General features: G+C 41.5%; 1 protein-coding gene across 2 annotated transcripts in view; it reads right to left on the bottom strand.

The window, feature by feature from the left end:
- Window positions 1–14210, bottom strand: part of helz2a (helicase with zinc finger 2a) — a 109840-nt gene extending 95630 nt beyond the window's left edge. Inside the window, exons 1-2 of one of the 2 annotated variants that reach the window (XM_048550288.2) lie at window positions 13876–14210; window positions 10393–10523 (exon numbers count right to left, since the gene is read on the bottom strand). The gene's annotated coding sequence lies outside the window, so the exon portion shown is untranslated. The remainder of the gene's footprint in view (window positions 1–10392; window positions 10524–13875) is intronic. The other variant, XM_048550287.2, reaches the window with a different exon arrangement.
- Between the last annotated feature and the right edge of the window lie 330 nt (window positions 14211–14540).

Genomic DNA, 14540 nt, shown 5'->3' with positions numbered 1-14540 from the left:
CAGGCCCTGAAGATGTGGATGCAGAGCCAGAAAAAGTTCTCACATAAACAAAGTTAGTGAAAGTATTTTCAAATTTCATATATGACCAACTACATCAGCAACCTCAGGTCCTGCTGAACAATTTTCACATTCTTATACCAACAATCGCTGTCAATTAGGGCTCAGATATAACATTCACACAGTTCCACTCAGCATCTGACATTTAGCACTGCTGCAAGCCTCGCACCTACACTTCAGTGCTTGCAATCACAGGCACTATACAATAGCTATATCAATACACTGCACCACATTCATTGACACACTGCACTCATTCTGACAAAGCTGTCTCATATCTAATCCTCTTCTTTAAATCATCATGCTATTATAAATTTTCTCCCTTCCCTCACAATACACACAAATATATGAATTAGGTGCAGAAGTACACCACTTAGTCATGCAAGGCCATTCCACTATTCAATCACATCACGGCCAATTTAAATAAACTACATTCCTGCCCGCCCCCAAAACCTTTCAACCCTGCGCTTTTCATCTATTTATCTACCGCTACTTCCCACTGTTTTTTGAGGAAAAGCATGACAAAGACTTATAACTTTGAGAGAGAAGAAATACCTTCACTTCTGAATTGGAACTATTTCGTTGTTCCCTCACTGTCACCATGTCAAAAGAATGGAAATCCCTCCCGAACAGCACTCTTGCTGCTCCTACATACGACTGACAGCAACAGCTCACTGCTACTTTCTCCAGGACAATTATGCATGTACAATAAATGTCGGCTAAGACACTGATAGCCACTTCCCATTAATGAATAATAAAAACAATTGTTGCAAAAAGGCATTTGTTGTTCAAGCTGTTGGTCTTGCAGTCATCAGGACAATTTGCAAGAATACCACTTTTATGGGAAAATCAATGTTCACACTGCATGAGAGGATACTGCTGACTGGTTTCGCAAGTGCACTCTTGATCAGTAATGACAGGGCCATTGCCAGTTTGCAACATAGTGTCCAACATTAAATGTGATTCTGCAATTGAGCAACATTTGGGTGAAGTGTGCAACAGATTAGACTAAACAATCATGAGTTGGGCTCACATTTTGGTGCACATGCATGCACTGGATGCTACATACATTAATACACATGGCCCTGTTCTTTTATAGACAGGAAGAGTATGTACACACATTGTATCAGTTTTAATTCAATAAAACAGATGACAACTATCCACTGGTCCATGTCTCGGTGTAACGCATTGATCAATCTGAGTCAACTTGCATGGTTTAAAATTTATACTAAGCATGGAAGTTAACTACAAACAGTATTGATGGATGTATTCTCCACAGTAACCCTTCTACAAATCAAAGTTCACTTGACAATCACAAAACTAACACAATATTACTGTAGGTACACATATTCAATATGTATTATTTCCTAATTGGTTCACGCATGCATACACTTTGGGTTTTTCATTTCTTACTGTTGATGTAATGTATTGGTGTATTTCACAATTCTTTATCTACTACTTGGCAACAACTGCAGTCCATAGTTTGTGACCTGTAATAGTTTTCACTTGCTCGATCATTGGTGGAGTTTACACTGAAATATTCAAACTTGTCTGTTCTTTATTTTTAACAGCATTCTATCTCATCTTCTTTTAAAATTGACACATGCTAGAACAATTGTAAGATAATTTCTGATGAAGGGTCATCAACCCTATCTCTCAGCTCAAAGATGCAGCATGATCTCCTGAGCAAATCCAGCAATCTCTGTTTTTATTTCAGATTCCCAGCATCTGCAGTATTTTGCTTTTGCAAAAAGTTAATATATGGCTTTCTTCTCAAATCCATTGTCGGGAAATCAACTGAAATTGATGTGAAATTACTCTCTATTCATCTGTTGGATATGGGCATCACTGGATGGCCAGCATTTCTTTCCCATCCTGAGTTGCCCTTGAGAAGGTGATGGGAGCTGCCTTCTTGAACTGCTGCAGTCCTCCTGCTGTGGGTTGACTACTAAGGAGGGAATTCCAGGATTTTGACCCAGCGATAGCGAAGGAATGACGATATATTTCCAAATCAGGATGGTGTATGACTTGGAGGGCAACTTGGAGGTGGTTGGGCTCCCATATGTCAGAGGTCCTTGAACTTCTAGATGAACTCTGATGTGGAAGGTGCTGTCTGAGGATCTTTGGCAAATTTTTGCAGTGCATCTTATAGATAGTTCACATTGCTGCTACTGAGCATCGGTGGTGGAGGGAGTGAATGCTTCTCAATGTAATGCCAATCAAGCAGGCTGCTTTGTCCTGGATAATGTCAAGCTTGTTGAGAGTTGTTGGGGCTGCACTCATCCAGGCAAGTGGGGAGTATTCCATCATGCTTCTGACTTGTGCCTTGTCAATGGCAGACAGGCTTTCAGGGGTCAGTAGTTGAGTTGCTAGCAGCATTTTTCCCAGCTTCTGGCCTGCTTTTGTAGCCACTGTCTTAATGTGGTCAGTCTAGTTGAGTTTCCAGTCAATGGTAGCCCCCAGGATGTTGACAGTGGGGGATTCATTGATGGTAACACCATTGAATGTCAAGGGGCAGTGGTTACATTATCTCTCATCGGTGAGGGTCATAGCGTGGCATTTGTGTGGCACAAATATTACTTGCCACTTGTCAGCCCAAGCCTGGATATTGTCCAGACCTTGCTGGATGAGAACATGGACTGCATCAGTGTCTGAGGAGTCACAAATGGTGCTGAACATTATGCAATAATTGGCGAACATCCCCACCTCTGACCCTATGATGGAAGGAAGGTCATTGATGAAGCAGCTGAACATGGTTGGGTCTAGGACACTACCCTGAGGAACGCCTGCAGAGATGTCCTGGAGCTGCGATGATTGACAGCCAACAACCACAATCATCTTCCTATATGTCAGGTATGGATCCAACGACCGATGAGTTTGCCCCTTGACACCCATTGATTCCAGTTTTGCTGGGGCTCCTTGATGCCACACTCGGTTGAATTTAGCCTTGAAATCAAGGGCTGTCACTCTCACCTCACCTCTGGAATTCAGCTCTTTTGTCCATGTTTAAACCAAAGCTGTAATAGGGTCAGGAGCTGAGTGGCCCTGGCAGAACCCAAACTTGGTGTCGCTGAGCAGGTTCTGTTTGATAGCACTATTGATGACATCTTCCATCACTTTACTGATAATTGAGAGTAGACTGGTGGGGCAGTAATTGGCCGGGTTGGGTTTGTCCTGTTTTGTGTGTACAGGACATACTTGAGCAATTTTTCACATTGTCGGGTAGATACCAGCGTTGTAACTGTACTGGAACAGCTTGGCTAGGGGAGCGGCAAGTTCTGGAGCACACATCTTCAGTACTATTGCTGGAACATTGCCAGGCCCTGTAGCCTTTGCGGTATCCAGTGTTTCTAGATATCACATAGAGTGAATCGAATTGACTGATGACTGGTATCTGGGGACCACTGGAGGAGGCCGAGATGGATCATCCACTTGGCACTTCTGGTTGAAGATAGCTGCGAATGCTTCAGCCTTATCTTTTGCACTGATGTGCTGTGCTCTAACATCCTTGTGGATGGGAATATTTGTGGTGCCTCCTCCTCCAGCAAGTTGCTTAATTGTCTACCACTGTTCACAACTGGATTTGGCAGGACTGCAGAGCTTAGATCTGACTCATTGGTTGTGGGATCACTTAGTTCTGTCTATCACTTGCTGCTTTTGCTGTTTGGCATGCAAGTAGTCCTGGTTGGTGGCTTCTTCAGGTTGATAGCTCACCTTCAGGTATGCCTGGTGCTGCTCCTGGCATGTCCTCCTGCACTCTCCATTGAACCAGAGTTGACCCCCTGGCTTGACGGTAATGGTTCAGTGTGGGATATGCTGGGCCATGAGATTACAGATTGCACTGGAGTACAATTTCGCTGCTGTTGATGGCCCACAGCACCTCATGGATGCCCCGTCTTGAGTTGCTAGGTCTGTGTGAAGTCTGTCCCATTTAGCACGGGGATAGTGCCACACAACACGATGGAGGTTATTCTCAATGTGAAGGCGGGACTTCGTCTCCACAAGGACTGTGCAGTTGTCACACTTACCAATACTGTTATGGACAGATGCAACTGCAGCAGGCAGATTAGTAAGGATGAGGTCAAATATGTTTTTCCCTCTTGTTGGTTCCCTCATTACCAGCTGCAGATCCAGTCTAATAGCTACGGCATTTAGGTCCGACCAGCTCGATCAGTAGTACTGCTGCCGAGCCACTCTTGGTAGTGGGTATTGAAGTCCCCCACCCAGAGTACATTTTGTGCCCTTGCCATCCTCAGTGCTTCCTCTAAGTGTTGGTCAACATGGAGGAATACTGATTCATCAGCTGAGGGAGGTGATCAGTAGGAAGTTTCCCTGTCCATGTTTCTTCAAGAGACTTCATGGGGTCCGGAGTAAATGTTGAGGACTCCTAGACCAACATCCTCCCAACTATATATCACTGTGCCACCACCTCCACTGGATCTGTCCTGCCAGTGGGACAAGACATATCCAGGGATAGCAATGGTGGTGTCTGGTACATGGTCTGTAAGGTATGATTCTGTGAGTATGACTATGTCAGGTTTTCCACTCCCGCACATCCCAGATGTCCATGTTCTTCAAGGACCACAACTCTCCCCCCGCAGCGGTCGAGAACGCCCTTGACCACGTCTGCCGCATTTCCCGCAACATATCCCTCACATCCTGCCCCCGCCACAACCGCCCCCATAGGATCCCCCTCGTCCTCACACACCAAACCACCAACCTCCAGATACAACGCATCATCCTCCGACACTTCCGCCATCTACAATCTGGCCCGACTACCCAAGACATTTTTCCACCCCCACCCTTGTCTGCCTTCCGGAGAGACCACTCTCTCCGTGACTCTCTTGTCCGAACCACACTCCCCTCCAACCCCACCACACCCGGCACCTTCCCCTGCAACCGCAGGGAGTGCTAAACTTGCCCCCACACCTCCTCCCTCACCCCCATCCCAGGCACCAAGATGAGTTTCCATATTAAGCAGAGGTTCACCTGCACATCTGCCAATGTGGTATACTGTATCCATTGTACCCCGTGTGGCTTCCTCTACATTGGGGAAACCAAGCAGAGACTTGGGGTCTGCTTTGCAGAACACCTCCGCTCGGTTCGCAAAAAACAACTGCACCTCCCAGTCACGAACCATTTTAACTCCCCCTCCCATTCCTCAGATGACATGTCCATCATGGGCCTCCAGCAGTGCCACAATGATGCCACCCGAGGGTTGCAGGAACAGCAACTCGTATTCCGCTTGGGAACCCTGCAGCCCAATGGTATCAATGTGGACTTCACAAGCTTCAAAATCTCCCCTTCCCCCACTGCATTGCAAAACCAGCCCAGTGCTTCCCCTCCCCCCACTGCATCACAAAACCAGCCCAGCTCGTCCCCTCCCCCCACTGCATCACAAAACCAGTCCAGACTGTCTCTGCTTCCCTAACCTGTTCTTCCTCCCACCCCAAGCCGCATCTCCATTTCCTACCAACTAACCTCATCCCACCTCCTTGACCTGTCTGTCTTCCCTGGACTGACCTATCCCCTCCCTACCTCCCCACCTATACTCTCCTCTCTGCCTATCTTCTTTTCTCTCCATCTTCGGTCCGCCTCCCCCTCTCTCCCTATTTATTCCAGAACCCTCACCCCATCCCCCTCTCTGATGAAGGGTCTAGGCCCGAAACGTCAGCTTTTGTGCTCCTGAGATGCTGCTGGGCCTGCTGTTTTCATCCAGCTTCATACTTTGTTAACTATGTCAGCTTGTTGCTTGACTAGTCTGTGAGGCAGCTCTCCCAATTTTTGCACTCATCCCCATATGTTAGTGAGGAGGACTTTGCAGGGTCGACAGGACTGTTTCAGCCATTGTCTTTGCCAGGTGATCCATCCAGTTTCATTTCGAGACTTTGTAGCAATTGCTACAACTAAGTGGCTTCTGTGAAGAAAAAATCAGAGTTAATTTTTCGGATCTAGTGACTCTTCCTCGAAACTGGGAACTCAGAATTTGAGGTAGGATCACTGCAACAGAAATGCTAACTCTGATTTTTTCTTCACAGATCCTGCCAGACCTGCTGAGCTTTTCCAGCAACTTTTGTTTTTGTTCCTTCTTCATGGGAAGCCATTGTGGATTCTTCACCAGCCAATCTGGTAGCACGAGGGTGTGCAGCCCAACAAATGTAGCAGTCTAAACACAGAAAGCAAAGTGTATTCTGCGAGTTCCATTGTAGGGTAGGAATACCAGGAGTCCCTTTGGACTTCATAAGGAAACCTCACACCTGCCATTCCTACCCTATTCTTTGAGCATTACACCGTCTTAAATCTCCTCCCAACCACTAGTGGAGACCATTCCTTCAGGATTCCACCAATGATATTCTGCATGCCCAACACCCTGTTTCCAATCCCAGCTAGCTATCAGTTCCTACTCGTTTTTCCGAGACTAACGGAGATATTACATCTTGCAAGCCTCAATCTGTCGAATTATCAGTTTGTTTCCTATATTGGCCCCAAAGCATCTAATTTGAGCACCAGCTTACAACATAAACTTTCTTTTCAACAGAAATCATCTTTACTGCACAGCACAGTAGCTGCTGTGACATAATTTCTCACCATGGGGGATGTTGGATCTCATAACAAACTATTGTTGATTCATTCTAATAACCAAGCAATGTGCACAGTGGAGTTTGACAACAATTAGGTATCGTAATGAATGATTTAATACAACCGTTAGTATTAGGAACACATTTTAAAAACTAATTCAATTTAAAAATCTCATCTTAGATTAGTAACTTCACTTGGAGCATGGAGACATTAATAAGAACCAACTAATGTCTGAATCACTGACATAAATGTCCCATGCCAGATCTTTATCTCTCGATAGAGATATAGATTGAGATACGACATGCTGAAATTAATTTCTTTACTTGAAAGATTTTATTGTGTCTTCCCAATCCAATATCATTTCATGTAACTGTTTGATAGATCAGGAATGACTTAGATACAATACAAACACATACCATGTTTTAAGTCAGTGTACTCACTGTACTCACTGTAAGGACCACAAGGAAATTGTACTTTCTCTTGTACACAACTTTCATGTGCTCATGTCATTTTTGGAATCCCAAAAAAGCACAATTCCTTATAGAGTTCATGATCATTAGGTGGAGGCTGAGTTAGACAAATTCTTAATTGACAAGGAGGTCCAAGGGTACAGGTTTAGACAGAAAGTGAAGCTGAGACCGCAAGTGGCTTCGCCATTATCTTATCAAATAGTATAGCAGGCTTAATGGGCTAACGATGGGCCAAATGGCCTACTTCTGCTCCTGATTTGTATGTTGTCATGCTCATATTACATTAGGCCTCACACATACTCAATGGTGAGTAGCATCCAGCCTTCACTTACATTGCACTTCATCATCTGGTCTTTTATCCATTTATCAGTGACAGTAACCCAAACTTTTGTGTGATGTACTGTGTCCCATATTCATATCCACCATTTGCAAGGTATCTATTGGATGAACACCACAGCTACACCCCGTTAGCTTTTTTCTGGACCTTGGAATAGACAACAGAAAACACAAGGGAGACTAAGTTTTGGAGATGACCCACTACAAATAGACTACACAGCAGATGCAAAGGAGGTAAATCTTAAACTAAGTGGCACAGATGTCACTCAGAGATAAAGGCACAGAAAACTAGCGGATAAAAATTATAAGTATCTCTCACACACACACACATGCTGACTTTACTTTTCAATGACCTCCAAACAATAAAAGACTGATTATGATGATTGCCAAGATTCTGACTTTGCTATTCTCAAAAGAATGCAAGGCTATTTAAATATGCTTCACAGAAGTAACCGACACCTCTTATGTGTATAATTCATTTCAAATTCCACGAATTAAATTTTTTATATATATATATAGATAGACCTTCCATTACAACAAACTTTTAATTAGGAAAATTGGTCATCTGCATGTAATATGCATCACTACTCCACCCTGATCCTGCCAACAAGAAAATAGCCAGGACCAGCAGGGAGCCAGAAACATACTGCCCAATCCAGCAGCAAGAAATTGCACACACATACTTCATTCCTGGCCGTGCAAAGGTCTAAAAATCCAACTGATCAGTGTCTCATGCAAACAATATTTTACTCATGAGCTGACATGACAGTTCTGGATAACTTTTGTTTAAATAACATATTTTGCCATTTTTCAGAAAATGCCTGTTCGCATCATTAACCACACCATGGCACAAGCATATGATCCTCCAATGGCATGTGGATATACATTATGCGGCTACTTTCAGCAACCAAAAAAGCCTGAAACACTTCTGATTGACTCCTGAGCAACGACATCTAAATTGTTGCAGTGTTAACTCATTGAATAATTTGTAGAAATTGTTTCTTGATCTTCATCTATTGCCACAGTAAAATACTGCCCACAGACATACCAACTCCATCAGGCCATAAATCAAGAGACGCTCCCCTAAGAATCAGAAATCTGAACAAATTAATGGGTGATTTTTTGTTTCAAACATGAACTAATGTTGACTGACAGTTGATTTGCGAACTTCTTTATTTATTACATGGCTTCTCAAGGGTCAAGAAGTCTTACAAAATCACAAAATCTAGTTTACACACATTGAGCATGTGTGAGGCCTAATGTAATATGAGCATGACAACATAGAAATCAGGAGCAGAAGTAGGCCATTTGGCCCATCATTAGCCCATTATGCCTGCTATGTTATTTGATAAGATAATGGCTAAGTACTTCAAAGTTTTTTTAGAAGTTTATTCATTATTGGTCATGCATTCTGTCTTAGCTAGTTGAGAAGTGTATTTACCAGATGGTTTATCTAGTTTGTGAAGTTGATGAATGAGGCAGGTTTCTGGGGATATATTCTATTCTGATTGTCTGTACAGAAACCATAAACATCTTAAAATTGAGTGTGACCAAACTACCATTAATTTATGCAAAAGAGCTGGTTTGTTTTTCTTTCCTTTCTTCCCTCTCTTTCCTTTGTCACATTTTTCTCCCTTTCACCACTCGACATGGGGCACAATTTCCCCCACAGGCTTCCATATCCACCTTCAGGTCCAAGTGATAGTGTCCACGGGCGGGGAGAAGTCTATAGTCCAGAGCGGGGAGAGAAACAAAGGAAAAAATTGCTCAACGTGATTATCCCCAGAGTAAGTTCACTTTCCAGTTGTGAATGCTAAATGAGCTCTCACAGTAGGACCCAGAAAATGCTTCAAAGCTTGTAAACAACATCAAAATATCCTGGGTAGTGAGGGAGAGGCTGTTCTTACAATGGGCATTCCTTCTCCATAAAAGTCTTTTGTGGCCAGTGGGGTATCATTGTGGGGGAAAAAGGTGTAGGAAATGCCTCTGCAAACAGCCGGTAGCTACAGCTACAGCCAGTAGTTGCCAGGAGGGTCTTTCAGCCTGTCTGGAACATTGATCATTGCTACAGTTTCACCCAGCCAAGACTCTCATAATCATCCAAGCTCCTACCTCACTCCTAATTACAGCTTAGAGACAGAAATTAGACAAGCATTATATACAAATGAAACATGTACATCTAAAAATTTACGAAACAAAAACAAAGTGAATGAACTGGAAAGAGGGGGTAGGATTGAAGGATAAGGGAGCATCAGTGAAGATGGAGTAATAGACAGAAATGAGGGGAGAGATTAAGTGTGAGAATTTAGAGACACAAAATGGAGAGGTGAAGAAACCAAGATAAAAACAAAATAGGTAGAAGTAAAGGAGGGGGACTAGAATTCAAAAAGAATGTGAATGATTTCTAGAATCATACAGATGTTCAGCATGGAGACAGGTTCTTCATATCCAACTTGTCCATTTTAATTATATCTTAAGTGACTTTCATCATGCACAGCTGGATAACAATTGGGTCACAAGGAAACAGCCTAACATTCCATAGGTTAGATACCATTAGCTAGGCTACACTGGCTCTATTTTCACAACAGTATGTGTGCATACATAGCACCACTATTGCTAACAAAAATGAAATTGAAACAGCTCGTCAAATTCATGACTGCACTGGCACTCCAATTCTACATAATGCTGCAAAATACTTGAATTCAGCAGATTTACAGTCAGCAGTGAGACAGATTTCTGGATAAAACATATTTAAGACCACATTGGTGAATGATGATTCGTTAAGATAAATTGTTAAGGCAAAATAAACAAACAATGTTCAAAACAATACGTTATAATACATTGAACACAGCAATTTCAAATCAGGAAATGAATATTACGTATTCAGCTACTTGACATGACTAACACACAACACAAGTCATATCATTCGATTACAAAAAAATTACTGTATTACCTTTAACATGGTATAGAATGGTACTTTCCAATATTTTGTCAGTTTAATGCCCAAAAGTTTGAGTGACCCTGAAATCAAAGTTTGAGTGTTCTTGAATGGCAGAGGGGAGGAAACAGTCGGCTTGGCTTCATCTGCTGAGTGGCAGGGGTGTGGTGCAGGAAGGAAGAATAAATGAGATTAAGCTTGGGCGGAAATGTTTATGCTACAATTTTTAAAAATCTATCTTTGTGTGTATGTGTGCATCAGCAATAAGCTCTCAAACATCTATTAAGTAAACTATAAACGTTGCAGGGCTTAACACCTCATCCAAGGAAACTACTGCTTCCTTTGAGCTCATGACCTCAATGGGAGTCACAACCTACAATTCGAGAAACCTCGCTCTAAGAATCCAATGAAACACATTTGTACAGTACATTCTCAGGCCAAACCAAAACATTCATCAGCTAATGAAATACTAAGTATAATTATTGTAGAGAAATTTATTAGATGCATTAGCAGCAATAAAACAATGTAAAGGTTGTGACCCAAAACTGACCCCCAAATGCACCCACATATTTCAAATTGTTACAGGTAAAAATAAGAAAACCTCCAATTTATACATACATATTCATGCACATTGCAGCAGTTAGGAACAGTTTTTCCTTACTCTACCTAAACCCTTCATGTTGTTTGAACAGAGGAACCTACAACAATTCACTAAGCACGTGGGTCTGTCTGCACTGGTGAATCTTGACTATTGTACAGGACTGCCAAGGGGAAGCAATGCTATGGAAGCAATCACTTTTTCTATGTGAATGTGCCTACAGATAGTAGATGTGGAGGCACTTTGCCTATACTATACTACATGGAAATGGGTTTTACACAACCCATGACCAGTGCCATGGAATTTCATAGGTAGACCATCATACTCATTAGTGATTATTTATGAAAAGCCACTGATAGTATATCTTAATTTTGTGCAATAGTACAAAACAGAGATAAATCTCAGCTACTTTATTATTCCATCAAATACTTGTGAGTAATGGAAGGCAAGCTGCCAACTTGCTCTCTGTTATTTTGTATAAGTGAACAAATTCTGGATGCATACCAGTCTCCATCTCTTACATAATGTTCCCTTCATTAAATTAAGTTGTTCCCAAAACTCTTACGTCTAGTGTCAACAGTCAGTATTTTATCTAGTGCAGGATATTCCTCAGACATAACACAAAATTGGGAAAATGTATAAAGTGACACATTTTGAAAGCAAATGTGAACAGGGTAAGTGCGGGCTAAATGCCACTATTTTCAAAAGGGAATGCTAGAACGGAGAAACCTGAGAGTATCCATGCACAAATCTGTAAAGGTATTAGTTTAAAAAAAACAAAGAATCAAGAAGTGTCTAAATACAGGAAGTGTACAAAAGCCAGCAAGTTATATTAACCCTATGTTACACATTAAGTTAGCCCCAGCTATATATAGTATTGGGTCCATTTCTGGGCATTACATTTTAAGAAGAGTGTAAAAGCTTTTGCAGAGAATCCAGAAGAGATCCACTGTAATAGTTATAAGGTTGAGAGATAAAGCTTTGTGGGTAACATGGGTTTGTTTTCATGAGGGCAGCATAGGTCAAAAGGAAATTTGATAGGGATGTCTGCAAAATGAGTAAGAATTTAGGGAGAGTAAACAAGGAGAAACTGCTCCTAACTGCTGCAGTCAGTGTGCATGAATTTGGAGACAGTCTTCTAGCATGGGCAAGTGATTGTTTTTGAAAGTGGAAAAAAAGAGAGAATTAATTTAATGTTTGAGTTTGATTGGAAAAAAATGCCATTTATCACATTTTCCAAAGATGGAGCTTTAACTTTTCATCACATTTATTGATAACTTGATGTAGTAATAGAGTTGTATTTCAAAGTTACACTAAATTAAGATATGTGATAAATTGTGTAGAATTGTGTAGAAATTTACATTGTAGCACCTGAAGCAATGAGTAGGCAAAACTGTGGTCAATAGATTTCATAATAGAGAATTATGAGAACTTTGCAACAAAGACAAACAAGACTAATTTCTCGAAGGTAAAACTGTGGAGAAGCAAATTCACTTTGCAGTCCATCATTAAAAGCACATAGAAATGTACAAAATTATAGAAAAAGTCTATGATAAATTGGTCTTTATCTCAAGGGGATTGCAGTTCAGAAGTTAGGAAATAATGTTTCAATCGTATATAGCCTTCAACAGACACCACTGGAGAACACCAGCGTGTTTTGAGCACCAGACTCAATGAAACATACAATGGTCTAAGAAAGAATACTGCGCAAATTCACCAGAATTACATTACAGTTTAAAAACTAAATTATAAGGATAAGTTGGATAAATTTGGTTTGCATAGCTGAGTTGAGAAAGTTGATAGGTACACAAACTAAGGTACTTAAAAGAAGCAGAAGATACAGAAGCACCTTTCTTCAGGTGTTGAAGCCCTGATCAAATCAAAATATGAACCAGGAATCAGGAAGCCTCCTGCTCATTCTCAGTCAGTGAACATATGGATACCCCCATCAGCACTACCACCATAGACAAAAAGATGTTAGGTACACTGAAATTTTAAGAATGTGATTTGCATTTCCACCCTAAAGGAAGGTATCAAAGAATACAAGGGCGGATAAATGCGGTTGAAATTAATGGCGGAACAAGTTTAATCGTTGAAGGACCTCTCCAGGTTCATATGAATATACACACATTATTCAGATTAAGCATTCTAGAGGGTTTTCCACTAAGGGAAAGAAAACATTTCCTTAAAGAGAAGTTGCTACGCCAGGACAGCTCCATAACTAAGTTGACGTGTACAACCCCATAACAAGCCGAACATCGTGTTCCCATGTGTAACAACCCCCTGCGAATCATTATTCTATCTTTATTGACTGCTAAGGTTATTTTCGAGTCGCAACAGTTTTGGTAAGATAAATCATCACCTGATGGTATCAGTCCTTGCTGAGAATCTTACACTGAAGACCGATCATCCTTATGATAAGAAAGGTCCGCCCACGTGCGTTTTATTTTTCTAACACATAAGCCTCAAAAATGAAATCGATATTAGTCACATGCCAGACGTTATTACACGCGAGTTGCAGCAGGTGATTTAAAAAGAACTTGCTTAAACAAAGGGAAATCTGATCGAAGAATTCTGATCAAGTTTCTTTCAATGTAGGTCACACAACAGAAAGACTAGATTTCACGTGATTTTTCAAACCTTTCAATACACAGACGTGTCAATCAACACCTAACAGTACACAACATTCATCATCTATTACCGATGGCAGAACGTCAATCACAATCATTTGCGTTTTAGGTGTTTAAATTTAAGGTTTAAATGCACAAGAATAATTTAAACTCAAAGTCATAAGGCTGATCTTAATTTGATGGATAAAGCACAATAATTCTGTAAACTTCCTGTTGTTCTCATCATAAGGAAAGGCTTGGTCAGACACAAGCGACGGCATTGTCACCTACCGCGGTCGATTCCTGAAACTTCATGAGCAACCGGATGCTGAACCAATCTCTTTAAAGACAAAACAATACATCTTCTACAGATGGATCTGCAGTGTGAATTAGTTGACTCCTTTGGCGATAGTTTCGGTTGCATTGAGAAGCGAACAAACCAGGAACCGGGTTTACAAGTTTCGATTCCTGACTGTTGCTATCATGCTCGGAAGTTACCTCACTGTTTCACGTAAATAACAAGAGCAAAACAAGAGCCAGGCGTAATCCTAAACTGGTCCTCATGCCATGATTAATACTGTGCGTGCTTATATTTACTCTGCGATTGAGTTTTGATTTGGGCTTGGCCGGAACAAAAAGCAGTAAAGGGATGATAATTAATAAAGCCTCAATATTAAATATTTCATCATCGAGCCCGATAATGAATGGCGCCATCTTTATGTGGGGCAATGCTTAACATTTGGCTTCTATGTCAATGAAATAATGACATTGCCCTATAGAAACAGAGAAGGACACGAAATTGAATCCAAACGCATGTATTATTCTTTCCTGACAGGGGCCAGTTTCTAGAAACGTAATTTTCAGGGATAGGCACGCAGATGTCCTTTTCTAGGCGAATAACCTTATATAGCGTGCCTTTCGTGTATGAAAATGCTCTAAGATGTTTCACCCGAACG

The sequence above is a fragment of the Stegostoma tigrinum genome, chromosome 19, assembly GCF_030684315.1.
Source record: "Stegostoma tigrinum isolate sSteTig4 chromosome 19, sSteTig4.hap1, whole genome shotgun sequence".
Classification (NCBI taxonomy): Eukaryota; Metazoa; Chordata; class Chondrichthyes; order Orectolobiformes; family Stegostomatidae; genus Stegostoma; species Stegostoma tigrinum.
Note: the sequence above shows the minus strand (reverse complement) of the source record. Positions and strands in the feature narration are given on the sequence as shown.